The following is a 21557-nucleotide window of genomic DNA, read 5'->3' as shown; positions in this document are numbered from 1 at the left end:
AATACACAATGTAATGTAAAATAAGTCAAACGTAATAAATATGTCATTTTTGTATGGCAAATAGCTGCCTCCCTGAAAATGTATCTGCCCATCCTTTGCCCCCCCTAAGAACTTAAAGCTGGCGTCGTCACTCTCAACCAGCATGTATTAAGCAGATTTGTTCCAATCAAAGAGAGAAGAGTGAACATACTAATTAAATAAGGTGATTAATCGGATTAAATGTTCTGCATTTTTTATTTTTTAAAAACAGAATTTTATTTAATTTCACATGTCACATAGCATTTGCATCTAAAGTTATTCTGATTAGTCAATGAGTCAACTTTATATCTTCTGTCTCCGATCGTTCGTACTGCAACACCCGAAAGCACAATCCACCGGCCGCCACTGAAAAGAAATAACAACTAAAAGACCATCCTTTAACGTGTTTTAACTGTCACAATTATTCCAAACTTAGTGTGGAAATTACCGGAAGGATGAGAGAAATCTCTCTTTTTAATTAATAATAATGATTTTTATTATACGGTATATTTCCCACAGGAGCTCTACAAATTAAGAACGTTTCAGATATTAAATAGTAATTATATTTTTTTAAAAAAAACATCATGTCGTTGAATAAAACAAAAAAAAAATAATGTACTTACTCACAATTTAATTATTAAAAATACCGAGAAAACTCCTTGAGCATTTTAACCAAACCAAATCAGTATTTTATCATCTAGGTTGTAGTCAGATAATAAAATTGGACCGCGTGTCATGAAAGCAGAACTCTCCCGGTTTTATTAATTGGGGGTATTAGGAACAACTTTGATTAGGAAATATGAATGGTCCTTAACATGTTTGATTAATGGATATACATGGTTTTCAGGAAACTAACTATCAAGTGTCTGGTCTTTTAGAATAATAAAATAGGATAGTTGATGTTTCTCAAAATATTAATGGGAAATTTTGTGTTGAAACTGTTGGTTGAAGAACAATGGGCATTTCCACTGATTTTTTTATTGCTCTAGTAAACTTCAGAGCTAGCGGATTAAGAAGAACACTTCCTTTCGCTCATGCGATGATTCAAACTGATTGGAATTTGCGATTGAATTCCGATCTGCTACTCGTGCGCTTAAAACAATGATCACCATGATTGTACGTCACAGGTCGGTACAGGGGAAAAGATCTGCGCCACTCATAGGGAAACGGCTTAGCGAAAGATACGATGCATGTTTTTCAAATGTGTACGACGTTTCTAATAACACAAAGAATAAGAAAAGTAACAGAATTTAAGGTTTCTTTGAAAAGAAAGGTGTTTGTTTATTTAGTTATTATCAAATATTTGAATATACTTGTAGTTCAAAGTTGTAGTGTACTAATTTACTATATTATTGACAATGTTTCCAGCCTAAGGTAATAAAGTAATTAATATTCTCATATTTCGGTCACCAGCCAATCTTACGAAGCGAATTTTATTCACTCTTAAGAAAAAGTCAAGAATACAAAAACAGTTATTTGATAGTAGAGTGCTAATTTCTTATATGCAAGTTCGTCCTGGATTCGATAGTTATGCGCTCAGGGAAAAGCTCAAGTAAATTTATACATGAAAACATATTTCCCTAAGTTAAAATAACCTAAATTCTTTACTGAGTTCAACAGAGGGACGCACAAACTTACAATGATAATCATGTCCATGAGCATTCTGAGAATTTACCAGTGCTATTATCGAACTACTTTATATATTAGCAATATTATTTCACCATAATATCTTCGCCAGTACTGTCGTTTCCTTTAGCCCATGGAACATACTCGTACTTTGTTTATGTTAGTCCATGTGAACATTAACAGATTGACTGAAATGCTTTGAACACCTGAGTTAATAACTAAACTAATAAATTAACAAATATGGCCTAACAGTAATGATAACAAACCACTGTTGCCACACTTGGTACAATTGTACCAAATTCAGCTCTTTTTGTCATTCATCGGCCCGTTGGTACCACGCTGGCATTTTCAGCCCTTTTTGTGGAAAAGTTGGTACTATTCTACCCAATTCAGCACCATTTAACAAATACTTGTCACATTTACAAAAGTGTCAGTAAGACTTTCCCTACATATCTTTCTTTTGCTGTCTTTTAGGGAAGGTTATAGTACCCTGTACGACGGAACGCGGACATCCGTTAGTGATGGTAGGTAGCCAGCTTGGAATTCTCATCTCGTACCTGAATCGGTTTTACATTTTTTTTTTTACAAATGTCAGTTTACTTACCTTATATTCTTCTTACATTCTATTATTCTCTTTCGGTCGTGAAATGAGCAAGAATAAGGAGCAATAATTTATATTTTAATATTTTATTATAACGTACTATTTACACACAAACTCGATGATTGATTTGTTTCTAGTTTTATATTTTTTCATACACTGAGAAAAAAATTGTAGCTGGCGTACTTAAAAAGCTAGGTTACATGCGTAATTCCTGTAGTTTTTGGACTTAACGTACAGCAGAAGTGTAACTGAAAACATATGTTTTAAACCACTTTCCGTATAAATGTTCTATACGTACTTTCCATATGAAACAATATAGGCGGTCAGAATCTCACATACAAGTGGACGTACTTTCCATATGAAACAGTATAGGCGGTCAGAATCTCACATACAAGTGGACGTATATAACATATAGCTGAGGAATGTAACGTAAGTATATGGATGTGATATACGGAAAATTGTTAGATGTTAGGTATCCTGCAACGGTATGATGTAACATCTAAGGGCAGTGCGTATGTAGCATATGGATAACGTATGGTCCATACTGATTTCTGTAGTAAACAAGAGGATTCCGTATATTTGTACAATATAACGCTGTCCGGAGAATGGATTTTTCTCAGTGTATATGGTCATAATACTTTTTTGGTTTATTGATCACTGAAATAAAGGCGCGTTTGATTTCCTTACAATACATACCGAAAATGATAGCTATTTTCCCTTTTAATTTGCGGCCTCTGTTAAACTTCCTACGTGCGATGAAAGTTTCATCTACTTCCACGGTCGTTCGGGTTACTCCTATTTGGATGTTTTTTTAAAAAAGAGTACTTTCTTGGTTTGCACTCTTGGAAAAGGAGGTGGGAGTGTTCTAGAACTTCACCTCTTTTTGTTTCGTCTTATAGAGCCATGTATTACCATCAGCGCAAATTTGTCTTCAACATTGGGGGGAACGGGTAAGACCCATATTATCTATCTATCTATCTATCTATCTATCTATCTATATATATATATATATATGTATATATATATATATATATATATATATATATGTATATGTATATATATATATATGTATATGTATATATATATATATATGTATATGTATATATATATATGTATATATATATATATATATATATATATATATATATATATATATATATATATATATATATATATATATATATATATATATGTATATATATATAAACGATGTTCAAAATATTTATGAAGTTGAAAAACAATGCTGTGAAGGATCAGGGGAGCAGAATTGTATTGTGGCGTATTTAGGGGGCTATCGTGCTCAAGATTCCCCCGAAATAAATTTGTTTGTTTTTCGCATTCCAAGTACAACAATAATCCTTCTTACAATTTCTAAGAATACCATTGACTTTCCACTCTCTTATGCTCTTTGTTCAGAAATGTATTTGTCACATTTCATTCCATGTAAGAACTGCGTCTTTTTTCTTTATTTCATCCTTTCTACTGTTTTGTTTCTTTTTTTTGTTGTTACTTTCGTTTCGCCTATCATACTTTTGACCGTTGTCAGTTCTGATTCAAGTCGGCCGTCATCAATAACACCAAAACTGTGAAGAGTTGATAAGCGAAACTGATGTTCCACATCAACTTGCGCGGATATCATGACGCTGACTTGAGTTATTATAGCAAAGGAAAAATTATATCATTTAGTTATTTTAAAAAGAAGGAAATGTTTAAATTAAAGAAAATCAAAACGGAGGGAAAATTATCCCGGGAAATTAGGTAGGCCAAGAGGATGCTTCCTTTTTCTTGTATAAATAGAATAAAGGGTTAGCTTAACTCTTAATTCTTTGTATCATATCATATAGGATTTATCGGTCTGCAATTCTTGCCATTAAAACTTCAATTTATGCATAAATTAAAACAAATTTAATTCTCAATTCTCGCTGAGGAAAAATCCTTGAATTTGGTGTGGAAGAAATAGAACTGTTTTTATTTTTTAAAAAAATACCTGCAACCAGATTTATATAGGGAAAAAGTGAACCTTGTCTTAGTAGAATATAAACTTTTGTTTTCTTCATTAACATTGAGTCAGACACTGAAAAAAAATACAGTCAAAACCTAATTACGGATTCCCAAATTTGCTTCCAATTGTCACAATTTGTGGAGTTCTACCTGTGAGTACTGCTTCATGTGACAGAAGCTTCAGCAGTCCAAACAGAGTTAAGACTGCCTACAGGAATTCACTGAAGACTGACACACTGGATGATTTCCTGACAATTTCCATCAGTGGTCCTTCCCTTAAGGACTTTGGTCAGAAAACTGCAATCGACAACTGGCACTTCAGTGCAGATAAAGAGCGTTACACAAACGTGAAGTTTTACTGTAAGATTTCTTTTAAACATGTATATCAATTGTCCAATTCAAAATTGATTAACCTGAATCTATTGATTGTCTGGTTTTGAAATTTTATGCCCTGATGTAATCTCTTTCTTTATCAAACCAAAGGCTGTGTGTGTGGGGGGTCACAATTTGTACGTGAGGGATACGTGGCGACTATAATTTTTGGAATGGCGAGTGCGCCTGACTGAAATTTTGCGCCCTGCCAAAACTATGAAGAAAGAAAAACAAATATGTATGACGCAACAATACTCTTATTTGAGCAAAATGATGATAATCTCGGTAGCATTACAGGAATCGTTACAGAAATCTGACGCATGTCATATAATCTTTAGTTAACAGATGTAACCCTAAGATTATGGAGAAAAATATTCCAGCAATTGAATTATTTTCTTTGCTTACGAAGCATAAGCAGATGCCTAGGCTGATACAACAAATAGATGAAATTGCGCATTTACTGAAAAGATGGGATCTACTGACATAGGGTAGCTCATATACCCTTCGTGTGCTAGGGCCTAGGGGAGTGGAGGAGATAAGATTTCACATCAAGTTACGTCACGCACAGTCGCGCACCTTCATTTTCATTAAAAATGGAAAAGCCAAGAGAAATCAATTTCATTTCACTTTCCTTTGTGGCAGTCGGACACAAATCATCACACTTATCTACAAAAAGCACTTTTCAATTCAGATTATTGGGGGAGCGTCAGTTCCAATGTTGGGGGGATATTTCCCTTCCTTTTCCCGAGATTTGTGCCCGTACGTACAGCTGAGACAATTTTCCAGCATGAGGAGAGGAGCATATTCTCCTCTGGCATTTATTGCAATTTGTACCCAAGAAGCGGAAGTGGAATTAATGCATATTGATGAGACTACTAAACGCACTACAGACGAAGTTCAATTTGAAATACTACAGAATACGATTCTTTTTTAAAAAAATGGAAAATGCAAGATAAATCAATTTTATCTTACATTCCTTTGTGGCAGTCGGACACAAATCATCACATTTATCCCCAAAAGCACTTTTCACGTCTGATTATCGGGGGCAGTCCTCCCAGATCCAAGATTCGGGGGTGATGTCCCCCTCATCCCCGCGAGATTTGGGCCAGTGTGTATTACGCTGGTATAAAATAATGAATTCAGCCCTTTTTGTTTCAATTTGGTACTATTTTTCAGCCCACTCCAGAGCTAGGACTGTGGCAACACTGTAACAAACTAATTACATTGATTTAGTAACTAACTAGTTACTGAATAAAATAAAATAAAATTTCTACTTTAATGTTCCACGAATATGCCTTATAGGGAAATGGAGAGGGTGAGAGTGAATGATTATTAAAGAATGGATGGAATGGTCATGTGAGAGGAAACGTCAGAGTCGCCAGAAAGACCACAGACACGATGGGTGTCCACCACAAACTAATATGGCCTGAGTTCGAACCATAAACTTCTCATACTAGATGTGAGCGCTGTGTCCTTTGATAATGAATGTTTGTGATATGTTATGACTAGTAATGAGCACAATACTTTGTTCCAGTGAGTGAATCAATATAAGAAAACTCAATCTACTGGACGAAACTTAACAAAAGGCTGAACTCTTCAAACGTTTGCTTTCATGATTTTTTTTACTTGTAGACTTCGGAACACAAAACGCAATACTGTCACGATATAATTTTTTGGAAATGTACCACTATATACCAAATATTAATCCCCTCAGAGCTTAGAGCAGGCCCGTAGCCAGCCCAAAAATGTAGGGGGGTTTGGTAGAAGTTACGGGAGCCCAATCCAACCATGTTGTAGTTCATCACCATATTATAGTTTATTTGCAAGCCTGCCGTGAAAATTTTAGGGGGCCAGCATGCTGTGCTCCCCGTGGATATGGGCCTGGTTGAGGGCGAGAAAGATTATAAATAAACTTATATTTGTATATTTCGTACAATATTTCGTGTTAGCTTATTGCAAAGAAAAAGTTGGAGTTTCAAAGTAACAACATATGTAATACACAATGAATTTCTGTCAAAATTCCTCTTGTTTAGGCTCGAAACATCCTGGACGCCACGTAGTCAAGGCGTTTGAAAATAGGAGTCTGGCTACTAAATAAGTTAAATCCAAAATTAAATTTATGTAGGCCCATGTATGAAATTGTATTATTATGGTATCTAGGTTTGAGAAGGAGCGCCTAGGACACAAGAAAAATTTTCGAGCACTTAGCTTGTTTACTACGACGGTCTTTCGGCAACCTAACTATTTGTCTGCCTCTATTTGCTACAGCTTTCTTATCTTCAAACCACAGCGGTCACCAGAAAAGCATTTCGCTTGTAGAAATATAGTAAAAAAAAAGTAACGAGCTATATAATAGGGTTCTTATAGCATAAAGATAAGAATAGTAGCAATGGTCGAGGGTGAACAATTGCTAATATGCACAATAAACTGTAGAAGAAATGAAACTATGTAATAGGATACGATTTTTTAAGGGATTAAGAGCATTTTGGTGCAGAAAGTGCTTATTGGTTCTCGTAGTATAATAGCATGGAGATTCACGACTAATCTTCAAAATAAAGAAAAGCTATAATATGGTGGCCCAGATATTCTCAATGTGCGCTTGACATATTTTGAACTGATATAGTACTTAGACTCCTAGGGCCTTATGCAGAGTCGTTTTGACGTATGATTAGCGTCATACTACAGGCCCGACTACTAAAGGAAACATGTTAGTCGAACACTTTAGTATGACAGTAATCAAGTGTCAGAACGACTCTGCATAAGGCACCTATTTTTTTTTTGTGTAATACAATATTAAAGTAATCTTGCTTAAGTGTACAAGTATCTAAACTATTTGTAATTATAGAACATTATAAAAGACCTTTACTATATTTCAAGCTAGGAAAATGTGCCTCCTATTAACACGTTACGTGTATACGGTGCCTTCCACGAATAACACTAAGCTCGTCTCCTGAAGAAACCAAGGCAGGTAGAAACATGAAATCTTTCGTATCCTTCAAGGGGCATAAAAGACAACATTATGCTGATAAGTACACGCTAGCGACATGTACTTCCAAAAACTGGTGTCTATACGTTATTAGCTTTCGAGCGAGGTACTACACGGTGGGGGTTGCTATTTAAAAGTTAGTAATTACCCCCCCCCCCCGCAAGTCTCTCTTGGCGTATTCTCCTAACAAGCATAATGTTGTCTTTTATGTCCCTTGAAGGTTACAGAAGGTTTCATGTTTCTATCTGCCATGGTTTCTTTAGGAGAATGCCTAACTGTTATGCGTGGAACGTACTTCGACCGTAGTTACAGATGGCAACCATGTTGGATAGGGACACGCTAGCAACATGTAATTTTTTAAATTGGTCTCTACACGTGCTTGCCTTTCAAACGAGATATCACACGATCGGGGTGCTATTGAAAATTTTGTAGTTACTCCCTGTAACCCCCTTGAGCGCATTCTATGGGGGATCTCCATTCCAGCATAATGTTGTATTTTATGTCCCTTGAAGGTTACAAAAGGTTACATGCTTCTATCTGCCTTGGTTTCTTCAGGAAACGGGCCTTAGTGCTATTCGTGGAACGCACTGTATACAGTGTGTATTATTTATTTTGAGAGGACACCGTACAAAAAGCATTGCATTTCCTCGTCTGTCACCAAAGGTCAGACAACGGGTGTTGGTAGAACTGGTTCAAACTTTGCATACAAACAATAGTTGTGTGATATACGGGGCTACGGCAAATGAGGATAATCCATGTAACGATGTGATTTTGGTGACCTCTGGAGGTCATAGGGTTGGTTGTAGAGAGTTAACCCCATGTAAACAATTGACCGGGGGTCCTTAGCTACAAGATATCCAAAAAATATCCAAATCGGACAGAGTAGGAAATGCAATGCTTTTTGTACGGTGTGACATTTGGTGATCTCTTTAGGTCACAGAGTTGGTCATAGGGGGTTGGCCCCATATGAACAATTGACCAAGCGGTCATCGTCTACAACATATCCAAAAAGCACCGAGTTTAGACAGAGTAGAAAATGCAATGCTTTTTGTACGGTGTGACACTTAGTGACCTCTGTAAGTCACAGGGTTCGTCATATGGTGTTGGCGCCACATCAACAGTTGACCAGAGGGTCCTCATGTACAACACATTGAAAATTCACTGAAATATGACAGACTAGGTAGTGCAATACTTTTTCTATGGTGTTCTTTATTTGTAGTTTGTAGTAGGAAACTGTAATATGGAAAGATTTCCTAAAGCTTCCGATGCGACTCAGCGAGTGATATAAAGTTGTGACGTCACGCCAAAACCCCTGACTGTGTTGTCGCGACGTAAGGAGCTGATTTTTGCTTTGTTTGAAGCGTTGTATCTCCGTAATGAAGAGATATTTTTTTGAGATTTTTAGTGTGTGTTATATTGAAGAGTAGTTCTATACGATGATGTCTTTAAATTACAACCTTTGGTCAGAAAGGCAACGTTAGTGCACGTTGGTGCACTAAGAACTAACGTTAGTACTATCAGCGTTTATGAGCTATTGAAGATTTTTGGTGGGAGCCAATTTCATATGAACTTAGCCCCCCACCCATCTTTATGAAGACAGATTTTCACAAAACGTAGCGCATCGTTAGTGCATCATTGGTGCACCTAAAGACATAAGCACTACCGTTAGTGCGACTATATTTTGAGATTTATTCAAGATTTTTGGCGGGTGGCCAACTTCAAAGATATTAAATTCTATACAAATTGGAGCAAAAACATTGGGTAAACGGCAATTGTTAGCACATAGTATATAAAGTTAATCAACAGCGTCCTTTTAGTTTAACGACCCACGACTATGTTCCTAGGCTAAAGGTGATGGAAATAATGAGTTGGATGATAATGGTGGAATGAGATGGTAGAACCCCCAAGAAAACTGTCACACTTAGTCTTTGTTCGTTACAAGTTTGCTGATGATCACTTAATGATGAAGCCGTTCTTCGTTTCTACTATTTGTGATACCTCAGAGCGTGGTCGATATTTCAGAATTTGTTGAAGAAGCAGTTTCGAATTCCGGTACTTAGGATTGTAGTTTTCAAGAAAATAGCTGTAAACTTCCGCTTGCAGCTTTGGAGGAGGTAGAGGAGGAAATTCCTCTTCGTCAATGATGAGACGGTCATCGTCTGAACTAGAGATGCTGTGGGCATCTGTATGGTGTTTCTTGGATGATGGCGATCTTTACGACGGTACTGGGCTGCTAAGAGGTGAGCGAGATCGATCTGGACGTATTTCAGCTTTAGGCATTTTCTTACTAGGTTTCCGCTTTTCTGTTTTCGTAGAGATAGTAGATGGTCGGGAAGCTGATGGTCCTGAAGCCTGTCCGGTATCCATAGCCAGATACCATAAGCGATAAGAAGTTTTATACTGCTAACGGTGAAGTGATGGAAGCGAAACGAAGTAATAAGAAATCATGAACAAAAATACACAATAATAGAGTACTTCAGCATGTTTCCACTTGGGTAAAACCCTCGATCTCTCGTAACCTTTCGCCCGAACCTGAATTCCTTCCACACCTTCCACACGTACGCAAAGAAGACAGTCTAGACTTGTTACGAAAGAGTATTGAATATTATGTGTATTATATATATATATATATATATATATATATATATATATATATATATATATATATACAAAATAAGGAGAGAGCATACAAGTAACCAATGACTTTAAAAAGCACTTGGTTCATTTAAATTGTTTCCAGAAGAGGAAATGTAATGTAATTTCAGCCGAATGTGTATTAAAAACTTCCAAAATTAAAAATAAAAAAGAAACAAACAGGATTAGGTTCCGTAAACGAACTTTCAAGAAAATGAAAGCTAAAAATGAAAGTGAAAATGTCAAAATACAATAATAAAATAAGGAACTGCATACAGGTGAAAAGCCAAAAAGCAGGATATATAAACGATAGAAATGGTTTAATTAGGCAGTCCTTTGACAGTCGCTCCATCATTTAGGACAACTTAGAGTCAACCATCAGAACCTCATCAGGATGGACCTCAGCCTGTAAAGCTATAACCTTCTGTAACTACTTATTAATTATGCCGAGAAACAACGCATAAGAAGTTCGTGCGTGGTCTTCCTCCATGACAGGCATTTTTGTTAAATCTGTAATTTCTATATTATTGTCATGGCCTTTTTTTATTTACTACATATTATTGTCATAACCTTTTCTTTATGTAACTACCTCTGTTAAATTATCAAAATACATCAAAAATAGTATTATCCTACTACCGAGTATAGCAATAAGCTATCTCCCATAATCACTTATTCCAAATAGTAAACAAAAACCATTATTTTAAGTTACGAAATAATTATTACTACTCGCGGGTTGGAAATCAACTCGCAAGGCAGCATAATGGATTTGTGAGGGATGTAGGACAAACGAAATGATTGTGTGCGGAATACTGTTTGGTTGTTTTCTATTGTTCTCATGCTTCAAGCCAATGTTTGTTTTGTTTGTTTTTTTCTTTTGAAAGTTTACAGGATATTCGTGTGTCAGTATGATAAATACGGTTATAAATGTGTAACCGAAATTATGAAAACATTTCAATAAATGCCTGACAATCTTTCCTTTTGCTGTCAAATATTACTTACTGTTCGACTTTACACCATACCGACAAAGCTGTGGACTATTATGCAGAAAAGCAAACGCTAGAAAGCCGGGGTTCAAAGGACAAATTTTAATGTTTTCTAAGTATGTGCACACTCTGTTAAAATACTTTTCATTTATTTTATTTTATTATGAAACATATCCAGAGGATATAGCTTTTTAGATTAACATAATAATGGAGCATAGTTCCTGCAGAAATCCCCACATCACTCAGATTTCACTCCATTATGGATGAATGTGTGTGTTATGGTCCAATGTATATCCTAACATAACTCGGGATGGCCTGGATCAGTTTCAGGCAACTCGCTACACAGTTGGGATATAGCCTAAACGTCTAAGTGGTTAAGACACTCATATAATTCCTTTTGGAGTGAAAAGGGGGTTTGAGTATAGAAGTAATCGGTAACGACATATATTAGTGATGAATTCATAATTTTCGGTGTCATTAGGTTGACTGATCCATGTGAAATGATTTTTGGAATATAGTTGTTACCCACCTCTTTACCATGTCACTTTGTCTAAAGGGAGTATTTTATGGGGATAAGGTGTCTCGATTTTTCTTTTTGTTCGCGGAAGGTGAGACTCTTATGGAGCTTTATCATTGTCCTCTCGTCAAAATATGTATCGGTGGGAAGAAAGAGGTTCAAAAAGTTCAATAAAATTATTCTCCCCGTGCGAATAACAGGCATTTCTGGTCATAAAAGTAATTTCTAAATCTAAAACGATATTGGAAGCACACAGGAACTACCCCCACATCACATACTCTTCTGAAGTTCACTTTTACATGGATGTTTGACTTCATGAGTAAAGAACAATTTACATGACTAAGGAAGTTTTGTTTCATTACTTAGTCTGTCAATGTTATGTTGATCTTAAACCAAATAAAATATCTAATATTCTATTTACTAATACTTTTATTTATAGGAATATGAAGAATGTTCGAGAATATATCCTAACAACTTCGGTTCACGGTTTGGCTTACACAACAAAAGGAAATTCGCAGAGATGGGAAAGGTGTGTGTCTAATTTTTAAGATATAAACTTAAACACATTTACTTTTGGTGTAGGAAATAAAAGTTATATATTTTTAACAGACTCTGCTATTTAGCACTATTTACATATGTGTTAGAAGAATGTGTAACTAATTACTGTATATAATCTAGAGATTCCGTGATCTGAATAAGTTATATTATTCTTTCCATCCCTCTTGATATGTCACTTTCCTTACTTTTTCAGTTATAAAGTTTGAATACTCTACAGAAATGTGCTATTCTTTGTAGTGTGATTTTTCCAAAACGTGCCACTCTTGGGCCTCTACTTAGGTCAGCCTATAGCTGTAAGTTGTTGCATATTTAATGCATGCACCTCAATCACTCAATTGGCTGCAGAAGTTAGGTTAAGCATGATATTTTCCAGTGTTTACTTAAGCACTAGGAACGAATATGTGATACATTTCATAATAATGTGAAACACAATTTTTCATGAATTATACTCTTTTCATTGGAGAAAAAGTAGCATACATGTATCTGCCCTGATACATCAATGTTGGTTTGAGCATCATTTGGGGTGATGAAGAAATTTTATGTTCAAGTGCGTTTGTGGCAATTAATGATTGTTCCCTGTAAAATACTTATAATAGACACGCAACTTGCGACCATGTAGTACTCTTATGTTCAATTCTATTCCATTCAAATGATTGATCTTAGTAGGATGGATTCTTTCTTCAATAACAATCAATAGTTAACTTTATAAGCAGTTTTAGCGGTATATAACTCAAATATCGAACTTAGAAATATCTTCTTTTGGCGATGTATTATAATATATGCAGTGCAATATATAATAGTTATCTGCTCAAATATGAAAATTCATTGAAACTTTTCTTTGCAGTAGCAACTATTTTAACGAGTCTTACACTACTGTGCACATGGTGACTATAGGAACAAATATATAGACTGGTTTAATTAAAATTCATGTTGTACGTCCATTTGCATTCATTAAGAGTTTTCGTGTGTTTTGTTTCAGTCATTTCATTCATTTCATGTTAATTAATTAGAAAATTTCTTGAAGTACTTTTCTTTCTTTACCTTAAATAGTAAGGAGAAAGGCTCCTAAGAAATCCTGTTAGTAACAGAATTAATTACCGAGTTACGAGATTTGAAACGATCAGAAGAATTGAAAAAAAAACATATTAACTCTAAAATAATTCTGAATATATTATTAGGAATCAAATTCTACTGGAGTAAGTTCTACGGGAAGGAGCTGGTGCTAATTATCTGGGTGACTCACTCGCATATCTGATAGACAACGTACGCCATGAGTGTGTGATATAAGGATTATGTGATACTGCATGGGATGCTGTACGTATTGTAAGTAAATACATAGCAGTCCACCATCTTTATACGTACTTGTACTGCTGCTAATAACATAAACTGTTCCATCTCCTCTTCTGACAAATTACATGTCAGAAGGAGCGTGAAATTCACGAAATTAACAGAATACTTGATCCATTTTGTCCTTCTACGTGGAGTCAGAACTTTAACTGCTGATCATTACAGTGCTAAAATTCGTGAAATGCACCGCAAATATGCTCACAAGTATCCACCAAATCTCAAAATATACAGGGTGGCTTAGTTTAATCTTTCCACGGAAATATTTCGAAAATGGTTAAACATAAATAAACTGAACAAAAACTCAAATACGAAATACCATGGGGTAAATCGAATGGTGATGTCGCTGTGCCCCACAGGGCTGCTCTTCAAGGGGGCTCGGGGCAAATTTAAAATTTTGAATGGAAACCTGGAGCGAGTGACACCTCGTTCGATAGACCTTCAGACGCTAAACATTGTTGTGACAAAAGATTTTTCATATCGGTTGCCGTATTCAAAATGGCAGCTAAGACATGTTGCCTCAGAGATGGTGTCTTTCGCCCCATGTTTATATCTAAAATTTTAAAGTTGGGCCCCGGACATCCTTGAAGAGTGGCCCTTGAGATTACCACGATATCAACATTTGATTTCCCTCCATAGTGTTTCCTATTTGAGTTATTGTTCAGTTAATTTATGTTCAACCGTTTTCGAGATATTTCCTTGGAAAGATTAAAATGGGCCACCCTGAATAGTACACTTACGTTACACAACAATGCCAGCACCACTGTCGTTAACGTACGTTGGAGACGCTCTATGACTTGCAGTATGAAACCCTTCCTTGTACACTGTATTATTCTGATACCTCTTCTGCGAACTAACATATCTTCTGACATCTCGAACTCATGTTCAGATGAGGAACCATCCCTGCTGATCGGTTAGTGTAAGATCTTGAGGATTTCTTCGCAATGCAAATGTCACACATTTTTTGCCACGTATTCCGATTCTAGGTGAGGAATGGAAAAACTTTCGGCTGCAGACTGCAACTACTTTGAATAACAAAGAATTTCATTTCTTTGAAAATGACGCTCTTGAGGCTTCATTTTATTCACACCCACCTAATAAATGGCTTACACATTAATTCTGAATTTCAAATAAATTTTGGCTTTTTCGGTTTGAAATAAGATACACGAGGAAAGTATTCGTGATATTTTTCTACTTTATAGTCAAGATATTAATAAATGATAGTAATAAAAATGCGGTCAAAGGTTTAAGATGTATTCATAATGAATCGAATTAAACCTAAGAAAATGCCAAATCTACACCAAAAATGCACAATAAGATAAGGAAATAAATTAAAAGAGTGATGATTCTTCTTTTAAATTATAGTAGGATAATTACAATTAATTTACCAGTCCCTTTCCCCCCAAGATAAATAAAAATACCTGGGGATATGCAGGCGACCAGAAATGAACTGGAATGCTTTAAGAGACGCGGTACACTATACAATCTACGTGATTTCATTTATGATTTAATGCATATATAGAGAAAATAAATGTTATACTTGAATAAATATTCATCCTTTAGAGTGCTGGATTCAGGTATGTAAAGACCATTAAAGAATGAAGCATCTACCTAATAACGATTTATTTAATTTCGCAGGTTATTTTGGAAGATAAGTTTTGGAGTTTGTTTTCTAATAGCAGCATATTTGATTTTTTCTGCATTGAAGAACTTTCAAGATGATCCAACTTACATCTCCTTACAGCGACCTTGGAAAGATCTTAAGATTCCAATGTGTGCATTTACACTTTGTCACGTTGACACAAGGCCTTTACTGAATAAGAATGAAAATGATATATTCAGGTAAATAAACTATGGTCAATTAACAAACTAGTATACTGTCCAGTATAGTAGTACTGGAAATTTGCACATGAAAAGAGACGAACTATAGAAATAAAACGTTTTACATACTTTGATATGTGACGTGTCAATACATAAATATTATGATATATAATTGCATTTAAATTGCTGGAAATCTGATCGGAATAAGTGAGTTAAACGTGTTGTGAGGAATGTGAACTTAAAGTTAGATGAACCTATATGCTCCTCAAAAGATATAATTAAATTAACTACATCTTTGTCAAATGTAGATTTTACATAAATTTATTTATCGCATGTATTTCTTGTGTGTCATTGTCATCTATGAATTGATTTCAGTTGTGATTATTTTTAATTGTACTGTTATGGTTTTAAACTATCCATTTTACATTGTTCTTCAGGTTCAGTTTACTTTAGGACTGCCCTAAGATACGGGACCTTATAGTTTTACATCAGATTTATTTATGTGTATAGATGTCGTACTTTATTTGTTACTAAGTACTGGCTAGATTTAAACCAAATTTGGAAAGGAAAAAGTCATTATCTAAAAAATAATTATCGCTTTGTTTGGTGGCCGAACTCCAATAGTGACAGGCTTCTATTAGCTAAGTTTACGCTGTGGCACTATATTCCTCCAGAACTACTTGTTGGCTCTGGAAGAATTTTTTTTTGATATGTAGCAGAAATGCACACTCTCACTCATTTTGCCTTCATGAGGGACGCTCTAATCCTCATTTCGGTGGATGATTGGGAGGAAAAATGACAGCGAGGAAGTAGACAAGGGCGAGGTTATATGCATAAAACATATTTGAGTGTGAAGGTGAGTGAGAGCAAAATTGAGGAAATGGAATAATGGTATTGTGAATTTGAGTTAGTAAAAATGCCCATCTCCGAAATGAATTCCCGATGGATGTTTTTTCGAATATTGCCTGTTAGGAAAGTGATTGAAATAGCACTTTCGTGTAAACTTCAAATAGAACATCAACTTGTTTTGCCTGAACAGATATTATTTGATCATAAAGCATCAATAACCATAGTGTGTTAATATACTAGAAGGGTGACAGGGTGCAGTGTAGAAGAACATTTTGATTCTTCAGCAACTAGAATTTGTTGAAGTGTGTGGAGATGGAAGATAGAAAACGAGTGAAACAAAGCCATTTTAATAACTTATAATCATAATATACATAGATCAAGCATTTCAAACGATGTGCAATTTGTTCATTGTAATAAACATTTTCTTAGCCAAAGGGGCTTATCCATTCACACAGGCAAATGTCATCACGTGATACGCAAGAGTAAGGGCAGTAACATGAAACTTCAACAGCCTACCAACTATATTTCGAAGTTATTATCCTTGGATTTCAATGACAACTCTTCCGAACTTTTATCCAAAATGATCGATCTTATGTTTCATTTGAAAGCTAATGTTTCGGTTCATCGTTGTGTCCCTCGCGGTGCTCGTTCATCGGTAGCTGATTCTCTATGTGACATTATTCGTGATATCAAAAATACCAATAATGTTGAATCTTGGATCGACCTTCTAGTTTTCCCTTACGCAGTGCTTTGCATCCCACCGCGTTCTGAGAAAGTAAGTAATCTCACCTCTTGGATGAAGCTAAGAGTCAGAAACTGGAGGGAACATCATCGTGAAGTATTAACGAAGCAGCATCGAGGGACCAACGAACCTCGAAAACAACAAAAGTCCGGTACAACCACTACCAAGAGCATCGAACAAAAATTAGCAGATGGTGATATACGTGGCGCTATCAGACTACTGATATCCGATGACACTGTCGCTACGCCAGATACGTCAATACTACATGCTCTCAGAGAAAAACATCCAGCCCATGCTCATTCATTCATCAATCCCAAACCACCTGAGGACTCAACTACAGGAACTAAAATCTCTTCCATCGAATTATTAAAGGCCATAAAAATTCTTCCTCTCTGGTTCGGCAGGCGGAATGGATAATATCCGTCCCTCAATCTTAAAAGATCTACTTATAAATCAAGACTTTGCTTCACGGGAACGCTTAATCATATCCATTTGTGAATTTATGCTTTTAATTATATCTGGGAAAGTGCCGACCATTTTACGACCAATATTTTTGATGCTTCACTTTTAACAGTAAAGAAGAAAAGCGGTGGAATTCGCCCGAGAGGTGTTGGCAATGTTTGGAGACGCTTATCAGCAAAAATTATCTGCTTCCGGATACGAGATTCATTAATTAATATACTATCACCACACCAACTAGGGGTCTGTATACCATTCGTAGCAGAATCAGCCGTATATGCTGCCAGAATGTACTACTCATCTTCCCATATTGAAGTGAAAGCATTTTTGAAAATTGACAACGTCTTTAACGAACTCAATTGTTGCCTAATGTTACAGTCTGTTAAAACTAACTTTCCAACTTACTATCCATACATCTACCAATGCTACTACGAACCAAGCAATCTTTTTATAAGTGATAACATAATTCACTCACAATGTGGAGTACAGCAAGGCGACCCACTTGGGCCAGCACTGTTCGCCCTAACCATCCATCACATTATTAAGGATATTAACAAAAATTTAAATATCTGGTACTTAGATGACGGTACCATAGCTGGAAATATAGACGTAGTACTACGACCTTTTAATACAATTCGTCTAGAAGCTTCATCTATTGGATTGTTTCTTAACTCTTCCAAATGTGAAGTGAGTTTTCTGAGCGCCAGAGTTGATGAAGTCCATGACCTTTATGAAAGGTTTAACGAAGTAGCACATGGTATCAAACTCTGATCACCTACAAATGCGGAACTTTTAGACACTGCCATGTCTACCGAATCAAGGAGCAAAATTTTATTGGACAAGATATCAAAATTAGAATTCTTCTTTTATCAATTATCAAAACTCTCTGCACACTCCGCTTATTATTTCCTACGAGCTTCACTCTCCTTTCCAAGATTACTATATTTCATCCGTTGCTCAACTTCTTGGCAAGATGAAAAATTACTTGACGAATTTGAATTCACTCTTAGAACAGGACTGTAATCCATTCTAAATTGTTCTTTGAAAGACAGTTCATGGTTACAAACTTCCTTGCCAGTTGCAAATGGAGGCATTGGGATCCGTCGAGCCATGGATATCGCCATACCTTCTTTCCTCCCATCATTCTATGGCTCTCTAGAACTAATTGAATCTCTTCTTCAACAGGAGGTTGACTTACACTCAATTCGAGATGTACAAAAATGCATCGATAAATGGACTAGTCTGGTTGGAATGGATCCCCCACCTAACGTCAAAAGACATGTTCAGTCAGTTTGGGATGAACCTATAGTAAAGTTTCGGTAATCTTCACTCCTATCATCAACTAATAACCCAGACGACAAAGCCAGGCTGTTAGCTGTCTCCTCCTCCAAAAACGGAGCATGGCTTTAAGCCCTACCTTCTCACACACTCGTCCTACACCTTTCTACCGAGACCTTTCGTATTGCTACAGCTCTGCGCTTAGATGCTAATATCTGTGAGCCTTACTACTGTCCTACTTGCAACGCATATGTTGATAATAAAGGATTACATGGTCTTTCATGTAAAAAAAGTGCAGGAAGACAATCTCGACATCATATTGTAAACGACATCATTTGTAGAACCCTCGTATCAGCGGGACTTCCTTCAATAAAAGAACCAAATGGTTGTTGCTGCTCTGATGGTAAAAGGCCTGATGGCATGACCTTAGTACCGTGGAAAAATGGAAAAGCACTAGTCTGGGATTTCACATGTTCCCTATACGTTTGTTCCTTCCAACTTACCCCATTCTTCAATTCAGGCAGGTTTCGTCGCCGCTGACAGAGAATCAGACAAAAGACTAAAACACTCAAAATTATTGGACAAATGTTGGTTTGTAACAGTAGCAATGGAAACCAGTGGGGCTTGGGGTCACGAAGGATCTAATTTCATTAATGGAGTTGGTCGTCGAATAGCAATCAAAACTGGTGATCCCAGAGCTACTGCATTCCTTTTCCAACGTATCAGCATCGCCATCCAGCGCGGTAATATGTCGTCGATCTCAGGCACAGTACCTCCTGGTAAAGAACTGGACGAGATTTTTCTTCTATAACCCACAATAAGACGGAAGTAGAGACATTCTAGGAGGCTGACAACCACTTTGACGATGTTCATGTAGAATGTTTTGAATCGAGTTTGGTTAAACAAATTCTTGGAAGTCATAGCTAATAATGGTAACTTTGGGAGTGGAAGCAACATTACCTACAGATTTTACTTTGTTCCTCAAAATCGTTAACGACCCGAGAGACATCGTTGTCAAGCTGTCCGATGTTTATTTTGGAACAAATATGGTGGCTTTATAACAATATTGTTTTTATTTGTACTAAATACTGAATAAATTTCAACAGTAAAATAAATAATAATAATAAAAATGGACAATTTATTTTCTTCAACCAAAAAAATACCACTCATATCTTACTTAAAACAGTTTATGAAACACTGATTATCTAAACCTTTCTTGATGTTGATAGAATCGCATACTTTGTTTCTTGAAATATCTACTTATTCATGCTGATAGCACATTTTTATCAGGAGCAAGTAAAAATGGCTCGAAGGAGAATTTAAAGTCACCGAATCTATAAGTCTGCAATTCTTTGAAAATAATCCTCATGACCTGTCAGTATAACAACAGCTGCAGTGGCAGTTCAGTTACACTGTGAACTTGCATAAGGACAAAGTGAAAATGGGATCTCCAGAGTGCATCATGAGGGTATGTATACTATACAAGTTCAAGCTGGAGTCAAACGCTACTGCAGCGAGACGGAAGATACGCCATGCATTTAGTGAGGGTGTCGTGACAGCACAGACAGAACTGTGCTGGTTTAACAAGTTTTATGACGGTGAGAAACAGTCGAAGGCGCACCACGTGCTGGAAGACCAACACAAGTACAAAATGAACATCTTCAGGCAGCAGTTGAGTTGAATAGTAGTCAGACATGTGAGGCATTGAGACTGCAATTTAGTGTGAGTAAATAAATCATTTCTCCTTAAATTTGGGGAACGTTACAACTTAGGTTGGTGTGTCCCACACCATTGGACTTCGGGCAGGAAGGTAATGCGAAGATACTTGTCTCCTTCTTTGCTGTCTCGTCTGAGAAAGGAGTATTTTTTGGGCAGGTTCTTCACTTGTGATGAGAAGCTGATCCTATAAGAAGCTCCATGGCGCCGTCATCTTTAGACATCATCCCATGAACCGGTTCCAAAACAGCCGAAACCAGCACTGCAACAGAAGAAGATCCTCCTGTGTGTTAGGTGGACTGTTCGCGGCATCGTGCATCGGGAACTTCTACCAGCTGGTCAGAGAATCAATGCAACTGTGTACTGTCAGCAGTTGAGGGGTGTTCATGAAAAGCTCGAAACTCAGGAGCCCACAATTCTCAATCGCAAACGGGTCTCCCTGTTGCAGGACGACGATAAGTCCCACGTCGATAGGATGAAACGGAACACCATTCTACGTCTTGGATGGGAAATATTATTGCATCCGCCATACTCTTCGGACACTGCACCATCTTATTACCACTTGTTTCATTTCCTGGACAATCCTTTTGGAAGACGCGTTCAAATCGCTAGTAGTGGTGCAATATGCACTTAATACCTTTTTCGCTTCACGACCCACCAAGTTCTAGGGCGATAGAATCCATGCAATTTCAGAACGCTGGCAGAAGGTTGTCGATGCTGATGGGGATTATTTTTGATCTTCCAGCTACGTTTTAAGTGTAAAACGTGGTGGGTGGAAAAGCGAGAGAACGTTTAAATTTGGGAAATCCGTAGGAAATTTGGTGTGAAGCCAAGGGTTAAAAGTAAGAAATTAAAATCGCCGACAGACGTAATACCTGAATTGCCAGTAATAACATCATTACAAAACAAACATTTCGATAGATAATAGAAAGTGTTTTTCTGCCATGGATTTTATGTCCAAAAATAAGTTTTATCTTCATCCTTAATTCTCAGTTGAAACCCAAAGTGTTAGAAGCAAACAACAAACGACAACATCCTGTTATCATACTAAT

The 21557-nt window shown here is 36.4% G+C and overlaps 1 long non-coding RNA gene across 1 annotated transcript in view; it reads left to right on the top strand.

The window, feature by feature from the left end:
* LOC145663696 (uncharacterized) overlaps positions 1–15683 on the top strand; it is a 37223-nt gene extending 21540 nt beyond the window's left edge. The window contains exons 2-3 of the long non-coding RNA XR_014127232.1: positions 12178–12267; positions 15279–15683. This is a non-coding gene — a long non-coding RNA (uncharacterized LOC145663696). The remainder of the gene's footprint in view (positions 1–12177; positions 12268–15278) is intronic.
* Positions 15684–21557: the final 5874 nt, after the last annotated feature.

Source organism: Thermobia domestica, chromosome 11 (assembly GCF_964235325.1).
Source record: "Thermobia domestica chromosome 11, izTheDome1.hap1.1, whole genome shotgun sequence".
NCBI classification, from domain to species: domain Eukaryota; kingdom Metazoa; phylum Arthropoda; class Insecta; order Zygentoma; family Lepismatidae; genus Thermobia; species Thermobia domestica.
Note: the sequence above shows the minus strand (reverse complement) of the source record. Positions and strands in the feature narration are given on the sequence as shown.